The 14254-nt window shown below is 44.8% G+C and overlaps 1 protein-coding gene across 1 annotated transcript in view; it reads right to left on the reverse strand.

Moving 5' to 3' along the window:
- Nucleotides 1–14254, reverse strand: part of Cntn5 (contactin 5) — a 376198-nt gene that overhangs the window by 341551 nt on the left and 20393 nt on the right. The gene's annotated exons all lie outside the window — the stretch shown is intronic.

The following is a 14254-nucleotide window of genomic DNA, read 5'->3' on the forward strand; positions in this document are numbered from 1 at the left end:
TTCCTTCCTCCCTCCCTCCCTCCCTTCCTCCCTTTGTCGGTTGAGGGGGTTTAACTCTGGGCCTTCAGCTCAAGGCGAGCACTCTACCACTTGAGCCACAGCACCATTTCCAGTTTTCTAGTGGTTTACTGGAGATAAGAGTCTCATGGACTTTCCTGCCAGGGCTGGCTTTGAACTGCAATCCTCAGATCTCAGCCTCCCGAGCAGCTAGGATGACGTGTGAGCCGCCAGCGCCCCGCTGAGTATTCTTATTCCAGTCAGGTTCCCCAGTCAGAGGACACCGAGGCTTCACTAGACAGCATTTGAGTCAGACCAACATGCCTGTACAGGGGAGATGGCCTCTTCACCCAGAGACTAGGTTTGAGAGTCCTGCTGGGCATTCCTAACGGTCTTTGGCGCAGACCCCCCACAGCAGCGTGCTCCACCAGCCCCCAGGCCGTGCACCTTGAGGCAGAGCCGCCTTCCAGGAGCGCCAGCATGCTTGCTGCAGAGAGGCTGCAGAATGTTTATCGAATTAATAAAATTAATTAACAAGCCTCTGAGCCGCACAGTGGGGCGATTCACTGAGGGTATACAGAAACAGGGACCCATGCCACCACACACGTAACAAAGGAAATATCACCAGAGGACTTTGATAGAAATGTTACCAATCTCCCTCCAACCTTTCCCCACACCTCCACCGCACCTCCACTTATAGAACTCAGCCTACTGTAAAAGGTATTAGTTTAAAATTGGGTGTGATATATACCACTCATTAGTTACAGTCCATATGATTCTGGCTTAGTATTGTACCTAATTTCATCGCTGTATTTAACACTTCCAGCCCTAATAAGCTAAATCAACCAATTGGCTCTTCTCGATACAGCATGTTTCAAGTCATCCCCAGTTGCTTAGAGGACAGAGGCAGGGGCAACCACTTAACCCAGAACTAAGGAAACACCACAATTGATAGAACAAGAAGAATCAATGACATAAAATAAACCTTTTAACTTTGAGCAGTTCCGATGGTTACTTTATCCTTTCAACCACCCAAGCCTACCAAGTGAGTGCGGCCGCTGGCTGGAGACACGTCCACCCGCCCCTCGCAGCTCCAGATGCAAGGTACGCTGGGGCGCTGCAGTGGCCCGCAGCAAGGTGCGGGAGGCCCGGCCCTGCACGGGCGGTGAGGTCTCCCAGGAAACAGAAGGTGGTGGAGAGAGAATAAAATCAGCTGTCGGTCTGTTTACTTGGACTTGGCACGAACTCAAAAGGAATGATGCAGGCAGATACCCATACTTCATAGCTGTGCTGCAAAGCTCAAGTTCATGCCCTAGCTAGCTCAGTAACAAAGCATAGGCTAACTTCTAGGATTCTTGGGCCTGTTATAGCTTGACCTGGCCTTCAACCCACACAGGTAATATTGGCCCAACTGAAAGACATGGAGAGGATTAACTGGGGCATTGACTCTATCTGGAAGGAATGCGGAGTTTTGAGAAGTTTTATTCAGGATCATGACATGAGTCAAGAGGTATAAATGAAAATAACCAGCAAGAGTAAGCCGGACTGGTTTTGTGTGGGGGTTATTGAAAAGGCAGTGCCAACTAAATGAACGCCTTGTGAAGAAACCCAGCAATTCTTTCTAATGCTGTTTGATTTGGCTTCCCAAATAAATTGTACCAGGCAAATCTCAGCAGTCAGGAGTCATTGTTTATATCAAAACATGCTAATAAGACAACTAATTTTGGGATGAGAAGCGGGCAGGAAAGCAGAGACATTTGAATGCTTGAACATCAGGAAAGTATGCCAACTGCCCCCCCCCCAAACTACTGGAGTACAAAAATGACTACTGTAGGAAGGATTGACTGCACAAGTTATCTAATTCACACTTGAGTGGTACTTGATATCACAGAATTTATCTTTCTCTGTTTCCTACTAAGATAATTCATGGGGACAAATATTTTGAGAATTATGACATTGAGCTCTCAATGTATTATCTGAACTTTCTTAGAAAACAAAATACTAGCTAAGTGCCCGTGGCTCACACCTATAATTCTAGCTTCACAGGAGGCTGAGATGTGGGGATTACAAAGCCATGAGATTCATATCTCCAATAAACTACCACAAAAGCTAGAAATGAAGCTGTGGCTCAAGAGGTATAGCTCTAGCCTTGAACAAAAGAAGCTCAGGGAAAGTCCAGGCTCTGAGCTCAAACCTGAGAACTAGCGCACACACACACACACACACACACACACACACACACTTCACTTAATGTATAACATTGAATCAAGGCGCTGACAACTACTTGTCGGGCTTCTACCTGTTTCTCATCCCTGGTAAAATAAATGAAATCCCCTTGTCCAACTGCTTCTTTGACCAACCTCTTTTCTCACTCACTGCAGGTGCCACAGCCTCCTTGCAATTCCCCCAGAGCTGCAGGACTGCTCCGGGCCAGGACTGTGGGCCAGCCCCACTGCCTGGAACTGCATCTCTGTTCAAGCCGAACTGTAATCGAAGGAACCTCTCCATGCGTCCTTCCTCCACCCCACCCGGTCCGTCTTCCTTTCTCTTCTGCTTCTGCGGAGTATTTATCACCTCCATGTTGAGATGGATGTGACTCTGTGTCTCAGTGCGGAGGTGAGTTTCAGCCTTCAGTAAGCACTTGGTAAATGCATGTGTGGGCATGCATACCCATGCCCACCATTTCTGTGAGGTAGAGGAAGATCATCACGCACATGCATCCTTGGAAAATGTCTTAGCATTTAGATTAAGTATATTCATACCATGATTCCAATATTTCAGTGCCAGGTATTATTAGGATTATCTGTTGTGATATACTGGCGGACAGATAGGCAACACATAACAGCTTTTCCACACATGGGGGTTAGTGGGGAAAAGGCAGAATTTCTCTTCAAATTTCAGCTAATTGACACGGACATACTTGAGATCACTAAAGCTCCTTTTCTTTGTATCTATTTGTTGAGTAAATAGACAATCCAGTTATTTCTATTAAATTTATTTTCTAGCCCAACAGCTTCATTTTTAGCTATGATAAGTAGCTTTGCGAGGGATGTGTTGACATTTAATTTATGCATAAGCAAAAATCAATTTATTCTAGGCAGAAATAGGAAGAATTTTGGCAGAACTGGTTTTGTCAGAATAAGTAGAGATTCAAAATGCACACTGTTTTTTCCTTTTCCAGCTGGGAAGTCTCTTAGTGTAGTACTTTTATGAACTTGAAAAAACATGCTATGAAAGATTCATGGATTGTCAGTGCAATACAGCCATGGAAAAAACCAGGCTGGACGTTGGGAGAGGCGCGCTGAGCTTTTACCCCCACTTGATGTCCTAATACCCCCACCTCATTAGCAGTTACCTCGGGGAGCAGGGCCCTGGCTGTGGGGCGCTTTCCGCTGAGCATTGATCTTCACCTCCTTGCTCTATTTAAGGCTGTAACTTCTCTATTAATGTTTGACTTAAGCGTTTTCTTCAGGATGCTTTGATATGGACTAATGCTCCCGCCATGCATCGGCAGCAGCGAGTGCTGTTCTGCGCTGGCTTCTCGCTTTAAAGCACGTGGCAGAAGGCACTGGCCCAGTGCGGGGCGCCGCTCCCTGCCAAGGTGCCCACGGCTGCCCTGCTCCTAAGGAAGCCGTGAGGTCAGTGCACCATCTGCTGCTGCTGTCTGCTTGCTGACCCTCTTTGAGTAACTGAATTGCATTCATCTGGCTCTGAGTGCATGCTAGTAATTTCCTCAATCTTTTTCTTTATTCTGGGGATTAAACCCCAGGTTTCTCCCACGCTAGACAGGCATTCCCTCACCGAAGCTCCCCGTGCCCCTCGCCCTCTAACTCACATCTCAACCCACTGACCTATCTATAGGAAGAGGCAACAAAACTACAGTTAATTTACGAAGAAAATATTCAATCTATGTTGAATAACTGTGCATCCATTTGGGCTCCTAGCTATCATCAGTTTGGGAACAATATATTGTTGTAAAAATTGAAATAATTTTTGCCATTTTTCTGTCTTAAGATTCAAATAATATTTTCTTCTATACAAAATTCAAAAACAGGGTCTGGGAAGGTGACTCAGTGGTAGTGTGCTTGCCTTGCATGCATGAGGCCCAGGGTTCAATTCCTCAGCACCACATAAGCAGAAAAAGCCAGAAATGGCGCTGTGGCTCAAGTAGTAGAGCGCTTGCCTTGAGCTGAAGAGCTGAGGGACAGCGCCCAGGCCCAGAGTTCAGGCCCCACGACTGACAAAAAAAATAAACTTCAAAAAAGTAAGTTTATCTATGAGATACAATAATACAACTTAACTGAGATAATTTCAACTAATATGTGTAAAAGCTTCATTATCTTCTTAAGTAGTAAAATAAGTCAAGGTAATATGTCCAATCTTCAGGATCAGAGTGCAGACATTCAGAAATGCCTCCTAGTCCCCTGACATGGGGATTGCACCCCAAGTTCATGTGGATGGTAGTGACTACTTTCTGGGCACATCACGGGTCACAGGTGAAATGGCGCTTTGGCTTTAGAAAATGATTGTGGCATTACCCGGATAATTGGTGAATGGTTTGCTGACTGGGGGCTCAGCGCCTCTCGAGGAGAAGCCTCACCCCAACTCCCAGCTCCACACTGTGGGAAGGGCCAGAGGACCAGCTGCTTTCCGAGGAAGGGGCTCTACCCCTTCCTCAGGGCCACCCTGCCCCCTGTGGCTGCCCTGCCCCCCGTGGCCGCCCTGCTCTAGGTAGCCACCCTGCTCCCCAGGGCCGCTCTGCTCTAGGTGGCCGCCCTGCTCTAGGTGGCAGCCTGCTCTCCCCAAGCTCACCCCAGGCCCACCGGCCAGCCACGGCAATGCCAGCAGAACACCTTTTCCTTCTCAGCAATCCTCCTCTTCTCAATGGAAGATGTGTCCTTGTGAATATGTACCCTGTGAATATCTCCTCTGTGAGCAGGACATAACCAGCGATTTAAAAATCAGGATAATGTAGAAGTAAGTTTATATCCTACAGAACGGGCTGATTATAAAGTTAACAGTTACCATTTTGTAAACGAGGCTGTTTGCTTTGTGTACATGCTAGGATAACTCATTAAGCATCACGAAAGGGCAGTTTTCTTATTTGTAACCTCAAGATTGTCTCTAAAATGCATAGCCCAATATCTTGAGACTGTGTTGAGCAATCCGCTTGCTTCCTATTGCTCTACACTGTGGTTCAGGAAGTTCTAAGATTAGACTGTTAAAGAAGCTTGCAGGGAACTGCTGATTCACTACTTTGCTAATAATAGTGAGTGCCTGGGAATGCAGATCTGGGGGCAGAGCGAGCAGCAGCGATAATGAACACAGTGGGTACGTCTCTAAAATAGCATGTGCCATGTGTATGCACAAGCCAACTGTAATGTACACATCACTCGTGGTGGGTTTTGCAAATCCCTAACGTTCCTGCTAACTAACAAGATGCTCATGGCTTGAGTCTTAGGGACTATCAAGGAGGGCTTTAGCAATACTTTCTGGGAAAAATTGCACCTGCTTCTGGTCTCTGCTTCTCTCTTAGCTCTGCTTCTGGGTCTCTCCTACTCCCCATCTTCTCTCTCTTTAACCAGTCCCGGGGCTTGAACTCAGGGCCTGGGCACTGTCCCTGAGCTGCTTTTGCTCAAGGCTAGCACTCCACCACTTGAGCCACAGCACTAGTTCCAGCTTTTTCTGTGTATGTGGTACCGAGGAATCAAGGGCTTCATGCATGCTAGGCAAGCACTCTACCATTAAACCACGTTCCCAGCTCACCCGGGTCTCTCTTTTAGTCAAGAAAAGTATTTGTAAAGAGACTGTGTTGGCGGGTTCACTGCACAGCGAGGACTCCGGGCAGTGCTCTCACTCTCGCTGGCTGCATGGTATGGTCCAGCCTCGCCAGCTTCTCACAAGGCACGGTACACACGGGTCCACTTGTCAACTTTTCTTCCTCAACCTTACCAGGCCAGTCCTTAAGCTAATTCTAAAAGGACTGTCTTGACATGTTATAAACCGAGACAAATACAACAAAGCTGCATGGTGTGTGGGTTGTACTTAAATGTTAGCTCAATTACTTTGACCTAGAAAACTATGTTCCAACTAAAGCGGCTCACATCGTCTTTCTGGGCTCCATGACAGGATGCAACGGTTCTATCCAGATATGTACTGCAGGGTTTGTGATCTGCTTATAGATAACGTTATTTCAAACCTCAGCTAGGATACTTGACACAATATCTTATACCTCCCATGAACTTAACAAGACCTTTTATCACAAAAATCATCAGAAACTTACACTCCAGGAGCAATGTAAGAGACAGTTGAAGGTACCACCCACAAATCTCAGAATGCAATCATGCTCTATAAAACATGGCCGACTTTACTTAAGGACAATACATTACTAGGCTTTCCTTCAAGTTATCAACTGGTTGGTGATGATGAAGACAGGCTGTGGGCTTAAGACTACAACCAAGATAAATGGATCTAGAATTTGGTCACCTATGTAAAAAATGACTAACAGTTAAATAATTCAGACTCTAGACGAAGAGAACATTTCTATCTTTTTTTTTTAATTGTAAGACCTTCAGAAACTTCACAAAACTATATTTCTTCTGTGTGTTATATTTTTTTTAAAGTTGGCCAATTCTGTGTGTGTGTGTGTGTGTGTGTGCTGGTATTGTGGCTTGAACACAGGACCTAGGCTCTCTCCCTTAGTGTTTTTGCTCAATGCTGGTGCTTTACTACTTGAAACACAGCTCCACTCCATCATTTTGCTGGTGTCTCACAGACCTTTCTGCCTGGGCTGGCATCAAACCGTCATCATCATAGCTCAGCCCCCTCAGCCCATCAGTCTTGCAGGCATGAGCCACTGGGTCCCTGGTAAAACATTGACCCTCTATTGTGCTTTTCCCTACAATTAAACACAGAACCATTCCTAGTCTGACGACTGGCTCTCACAGATTTTCTTCTAGAAATTATGAAAAGCCTGGCATCCATATAGATTCTGGAACACAAAAGCAATGAAGCTGCTGTGTAAAACTGGGCTAGTGTTTATTTTACATTTTTTAAGATGACAATCTTAATGTAAATCAGAGATAATTCCTCTGTTGGCTGTAGTGTTACCAAGATGCATTAAACATTTATAACAAAATAATCTTTGTACTTTTCTCTTTGAAGTAATTTTCACAGGAATTATGAAAAACAAACATAACAGAAAGTATTTCTCACCAAATTTTCCCTTGCTTGCTGTTGACTTTAATTTTATTCAACCAAAAATATACACCAGTTGATATTCAATAATACTAAATCAACTATAATTTCCCTTTCCCCTGAGGAATATGCTTCATTATTCACTTATACCCATCGTTTGTACATGAGGAGGGTATTTCATATATTGGCAAAGACACAGAAAGCAAAAAACTTCCCTAATGTAATTTTTAGCTAATTAAAGACTCATTAAGAAAGAAATAGAAGTGAGAATTTGCCTGAGAACTTGCTTATATAATTTTAATTTTTAATCATTTTATTCTCTCACTAATTAACAGTTTGATGTACCGATCAGCTATTTATCTGCTTCCTGTATTTTACCCTATACTTTCCTGTGTGCCCACTGACCAAATCATGGTGATCTCTGAAAAGGCGCTGAAATATTTTCCCATATTGCTCATTCTTTTACTTGTAAATGCAATGCTCATATCATTTATATGAGTTTCTATAATCTTTTGACTGTACTGCTTTCGAATCTACAAAATGGGACTGGAGGAAAGCTACTATCTAAAGAACATGAAGTGCAGGAAGGGAGTGGGCTGCTGGGAGAGCCAATGGAGAAGGGAGTTCCCAGCTTTGCCACCGCGGGGCAGCAGCTGACACGGAGCTTTCAAACCTCCATGCTACTCCTCTGATCAGTAGAACAGAAACAGTTTAAAACATGGTTTTATTTTTTAATCAGTATGAAACTTGTTTATAATAGGTTCTTGTAAGAGAATTTACCTTTACATTATAGGAGCAGTTTTTAAAATCATGGAGCTTTTGAAATTCACTTAAGACTTAAAATTACAATCAGTTACTAATATAAAAATTGTTGCTTAGAAATTATTTTAAGACAATTACATATAGTTATTAATATAAAATTCTTATTTACTTTAGTGGGATTAGCTAATTAATGGATTGTTTTACATTTAAGGTAATTATATTAACTTTTCTCAAATAGTAAATGTTGGGGCTGGGAAGGTGGCTCAGTGGTAGAGCGCTTGCCTTGCATGCCTGAGGCCCTGGGTTCAATTCCTCAGCACCACATAAGCAAAAAGAAAAAAGCCGGAAGTGGTGCTGTGGCTCAAGTGGTAGAGCGCTGGCCTTGAGCTGAAGAGCTAAGGGACAGCGCCCAGGCCCAGAGTTCAGGCCCCACGACCAGACCCCCCCCCCAAATACATAAATATTAAATGCCATTTATTTTTAAAATATTGAAAATATAGTAAAAATGCCAGGTGCTGAGATCTGAGGATTCTTGTTCAAAGAGAACCCAGGCAGGAAATTTCTTTAATTAACCACCAGAAAAATGGAAGTAGAGCTGTGGCTCAGAGTGGTAGAGTGCTAGCCTTGTGCAAAAGATCTCAGGAACAACTTCCAGTCCCTGAGATCAAGCTCCATGACAGAAAACAAACAAACAAACAAAAGAAATGTATCATTTACTGTATACTGTGTTGTTGGCTTATCTAAAATATTACAAATGTTTCATAAGCTTTATTCTTCAGGCTAACATTCGCTTATTTCAGATCCTGCCTATATTATACAGTGCAGACATTTTCCTTCCTCCGATGAGCTCATGAAATATAAGTGACTTAAAAATAGTTTTTATTTTAAATTCTGTATCTTGTAATATTTTTTCTATGCTATTTTTCTGTGGAATGAAGTAATTGTCCCTATGCCCCAAGAGTCCTTGAGGACATATTCAGAGTTCAGAGGAATTGCTGAAATTAATTTTCCAGAAATAATTATATTGTAATGAAGTACTTATAATAGAGTAAATGGTTATCTTAATGATGCTAACATTAGAATTTAATTACCCAGTAATCATTCTTAAGCTGACATTAAAATTATTGCAAAATTGTGATGCATTATGACGGCAAGATGGCAGATGAAAAACATTCTTTATGTTTTTAATTTATATGTATATGTATATATATATTTTAAAATAACTTTCTAGTCACAAGCAACAACTATGCTTTTCTATTGGAAATAAAGTTTTTCCATTATTTGATAGAAATAGTTTTAAATCATTCAACAAGACTTATATGCTATTATTTGTCAGGTACTGTGGAATGCATTAAGGACCACTTCAATAATCAAGTTTGCTTCACATTCTGATATTCAAAACTGGACAGTAGTAATTTAAGAATTATGATAATAACCGGCTAAAATTAAATTTTAACTTGATTCAAACAGTAATCAAATGTTCATATTTGATTAAAGGAAAGGCCCATTCTGCCTAATGTAATTTTTATTAATTAAGAAATCGTTAAGGAATAAGTAAATGCAATTCTGCACCATAACTTCTAAATTAATTTAAATCTCTAATCCTGTTCTGTCCCCACAGCTGGGCACAGATTCTGGGCTCTGATTTGCACCTTTCTGTATTTTGGTCACTCCACATTCTTCCACAATTTTGCTACTTTTTTCCCAACAGGTAGTATACGTAGTCTAAGATATATTATAATTTCATTCGTGTGTTTCCATGTCTGTGTGTGTATGTGATGACATGTGACATGTGTATGAGTGTTTCCATGTCTGTGTGTGTATGTGATGACATGTGACATGTGTATGAGTGAACATCCATGTATGAGTACCCGTGGTATCTGTGTGCATAAAAGTGTGCATGAGTGAATATATTTACATGTACATGTGTCTGCACATGTCCATGAATGTGAATGTGTGTTGCTTCAAAGAAGCTGTGGGCCAGGCCCCACCTGCGATACCAGATACTGTGGAGGCGGAGATCAGAGATCATCAGGAAGATGGTGCTCTATGCCAGGCCTGGCAAAAACACACGACTCTGTGAAGAAAAATCAATCCAAAGCAAAGGAGTAGAGGCCTGGCTCCCTGTTCATGAGCCCCAGCAGCACGAGTCTCAAGTTCAAGCCCCAGCACCTCCAAAGAAACAAACATGCAAATAACAGAAACAAAACAACTCTGGGCACATGGCCGCACTTTCCCTGGGGTTCTGTACCTGTGTCTCCCACCCCCGAGGTGTCCTGGCAGGGAGCCCTCTTAACTGGGAAGCCCGGGATTTTTACAGGACATTCTCCACGCTGTATGTCTCATGATAACATTCCCAGAGTAGGTAGATGTGAGCAGGACTAAGCCTCTGTTGTTTATCTCCCCTGTTATCACAACATAGATGAGCAAACATGTGACTACACAGAAAAGAAACAGACTTGGGCACATGTGTGGCTAGATATGTGTGGATGACCTGATGTCCTCAGGGGCAGAGGGGCAGCTGGAGGTCTGAGGGGGGGGGAGGATGGTCCCCTGGTACTAGCTCTAGTCAAAGCATGATCACTTCTGAGTGATTAGGTGTAAAAGGGACCATAGGCAACAATGTATCTTTTTTTTTTTTTTTTTTGGTCTGTCCTGGGGCTTGAATTCTTGGCCTGGGCACTGTCCTCAGCTCTTCAGCTCAAGGCTAGCACTTGAGCCACAGCGCCACTTCTGGTTTTCCAGCTGTTTATTGGAGATAAGAGTCTCATGGAGTTTCCTGCCCTGGCTGGCTTTGAACCATGATCCTCAGCTCTCAGCCTTCTAAGTAGCTAGGATGACAAGTGTGAGCCACAGGCACCCGGCACAACAATGTATCTTACCCTTGAAAAACACAGAGAAGGGAAAGTCAGCCACAATATGAAGAGGAGGCCTTTTCCTTTACAGGGTTATCAAGACATTCTCTGGTTCTCAATAAGAAGAAGTTCTCTCCCCCATCCCCCCAGAAATCCACAGTTTGATAGGGAATTGAAAAGTATTTTTACATCATTAAGCTGGCATGTTATACTTTTACAGTTAAATAAAATTATAAATAAAATAAAGATGACAGAGATTAGGCTGTGCAGTACACTTCAGCACTAAGCTCCCAAAGACTGAACTACAAATCCAAATAGAATAGAGTGGCTCACATGGTGAGGAGCAGAAGCAAAGGGGGAAGGATGAATAAGGATTGGATACTGCGCTATCAGGTTCCTTAAGAAAAGTGTAATAGTGTAGTAGGAACTACTTGAACGCAGGAGATACAGAGGCTCCCAGGACACTTCCAGTTTACTGAACATGGACACACAGGTTTTCTCTTTGCACACGTACTTCTTTTTGACCATCACTCAGAGCTGGCTAGGCTGTCTTCACTTTTCCATGAGGCTGGCAGGGGTGAGGGCTGATGAGGACCATTTGTTCTTTTGCTAGCAATTAAATGACACTCGGATTTAGAAAAGTACATCTGCAAACTCCTGAGTGTTTCCACAACCCAAATCACATTAAAGGAAGTACATTGGTATCTTTTTTACAACTTGAACCAGTTTGCCCAAGTTGTTCAATGACAGTGAAAGAGGCCAGCCAGGACGCACTGATGACAAGCTTTTGCAGGCATTAGGAGAACAGTGTCGCAGGGCTGCTTCTGTGTTAAAGCGAAGCTTTATAGCAACAAACAGTGTCTCTGTAAAATGGAAATTGTTGATAAATCTCCATTGTAACTTTGCCCTGCAAAAAGCTTTGTGGCGGTGGGGGGTGGAGGGTTCCTGATGGAACAGCTCAGCCACAGGCAGAACGGGTTCAGACCAGCCACACACTAGCACTGCGTCAGCCTGATGTGTTTTATCACCCATGCTGCTGGGGTGAAACCCTCCTGGTCTTTTTAATACTCTATCTTGGGGACTGTACTTCGAATTTCCTCTTTTATGTGAAAAGAATTTAAAGGGACTTTAAACTCTAGGAGCATCAAGCATGGCAGTGCAGTTCCCAGGAGTCGGGGAGCAGGCAGGCCCTGTGTCTTGGCTCCTTCCCCGACACTGCAGGAAATCTATCAGCACCATCAGATGATGCTCACTGTGGAAAACCCAGGGCAAAAGCAGGCTCCTTCTGCACTGTGAAGATGAGCCTTCGTTTCCAAACACTGCATGTGAAAAATTAGAGTGGATACTGAAAAATCACAAAATCACCTGAATTACATTATAGGTACTCCTGCTCAATAACAGACATAATTTCTACAATTATGATGGTCCAGTGTCAGAAGAGAAAAAGCAGTTTTTCAATCTAGACACACAGAGATATACATGCTGCTCACAGGAACGTGTGCATGTGGATATACACTATTTATGTTCATTCATGCCAAACTGTTTTCCTATATTTTTTGAGGTCAGGTGATTTTCATCAGTTTGTAGAATAAATTAATGAGCCTTTGGTTAGAGAGCCACACCACTAAAATGATCATTAAATAGGCCAAGGGAGCAGAGAGATGAATCCTATTTTATGTCCTTGGACACTTCTGCAGAGGGCTCTACTTAAAGCAACTCTTCAGCTCATGTCACACTGTGCCCCTAATGGAGCTCTGACCCTACCTTGTTCTGCTGATGAGCCATTTCACATTGCCGCAGGGGCGATCTCTGCAGGGCGCTCCGCACAGATCCCCGCGTTTCCACTCTTGCACATGAGCAGCTGTGCAATGAATCTACAGTCCTAATTATAATCTTCTTTGAAATTTATATGTATACATCTCGCCAATGGATTAGAAGTTCTCTCTATCATAATTCACTATTATATTGAACACTTCATTCATTGTGGGGGACTACTTAACATAAGAAAGTTGGGCCAGGGGTCTCTGACAAGAAGCTGAGCTATATAATTAAAGACTGAGAAAATGATGGTTTTCTTTGAAATCATATATTCTCACAGTTGAAATTGACAAGTTAGCACAATCTAGCCTTCCATGCTTGTGTTCGTGCTATAAGAAATTAGTCAATATGAGACAGCTAATAAAGTACTCAATTCCATTCTGCAATCCTAACTAGGAAATACCGGATGCAGAATTCGACGGTAATAACCATTCATGAGTTATTTGTCACTATAAGGACATGAGCCCGTTGGGAAGTGAGAAGGAGCGGAGGAGAGGAGACGCTCAGGTGAAGCAGCAAATGGCGACAGGAATGGCTGGCCGGGGACACCCCCGGGCACCACGCCTGAAGGCCGAAGTCCCGCCAGCAGTTAGCTAGATTCAGAACGGCCCTGGGCCACGGATGTTCCCGACAAGCGCAGGGAGCTGCTTCTCCTACTTTTCCCGCTAGAAAACACCGCAGAAGTGGTAGAAATGGCTTGGCTACGTACAGACGGGCCATTGCCCACGGCCAGCCGCGGAAAAGGAGCGGCGGCCACCTCTCAGGGCAGGGAGAAGCCTGCCGGGCGTGCGCGGGATGCTCCGCCCCTCGGCTGTCAGTCACCATGGTCACCAGATGCCCCACCCCTCGGCTGTCAGTCACCATGGTCACCAGATGCCCCTCCCCTGGGCTGTCAGTCACAGTGGTCACCAGATGCCCCTCCCCTCGGCTGTCAGTCACCATGGTCACCAGATGCCCCACCCCTGGGCTGTCAGTCACAGTGGTCACCAGATGCCCCTCCCCTCGGCTGTCAGTCACAGTGGTCACCGGGATGCCCCTCCCCTCGGCTGTCAGTCACCATGGTCACCGGGATGCCCCACCCCTCGGCTGTCAGTCACCTTGGTCACCGGGATGCCCCTCCCCTCGGCTGTCAGTCACCTTGGTCACCGGGATGCCCCTCCCCTCGGCTGTCAGTCACCATGGTCACCAGATGCCCCACCCCTGGGCTGTCAGTCACCATGGTCACCGGGATGCCCCTCCCCTCGGCTGTCTGTCACCGTGGTCACCGGGATGCCCCTCGGCTGTCAGTCACCATGGTCACCGGGATGCCCCACCCCTCGGCTGTCAATCACTGTGGTCACCAGATGCCCCACCCCTCGGCTGTCAGTCACCGTGGTCACCAGATGCCCCACCCCTCGGCTGTCAGTCACTGTGGTCACCGGGATGCCCCTCCCCTCGGCTGTCAGTCACGGTGGTCACCAGATGCCCCACCCCTCGGCTGTCAGTCACCGTGGTCACCAGATGCCCCACCCCTCGGCTGTCAGTCACCATGGTCACCAGATGCCCCACCCCTCGGCTGTCAGTCACTGTGGTCACCAGATGCCCCTCCCCTCGGCTGTCAGTCACTGTGGTCACCGGGATGCCCC

This window comes from Dipodomys ordii, unplaced genomic scaffold (genome assembly GCF_000151885.1).
Source record: "Dipodomys ordii isolate 6190 unplaced genomic scaffold, Dord_2.0 Scaffold10, whole genome shotgun sequence".
NCBI lineage: Eukaryota > Metazoa > Chordata > Mammalia > Rodentia > Heteromyidae > Dipodomys > Dipodomys ordii.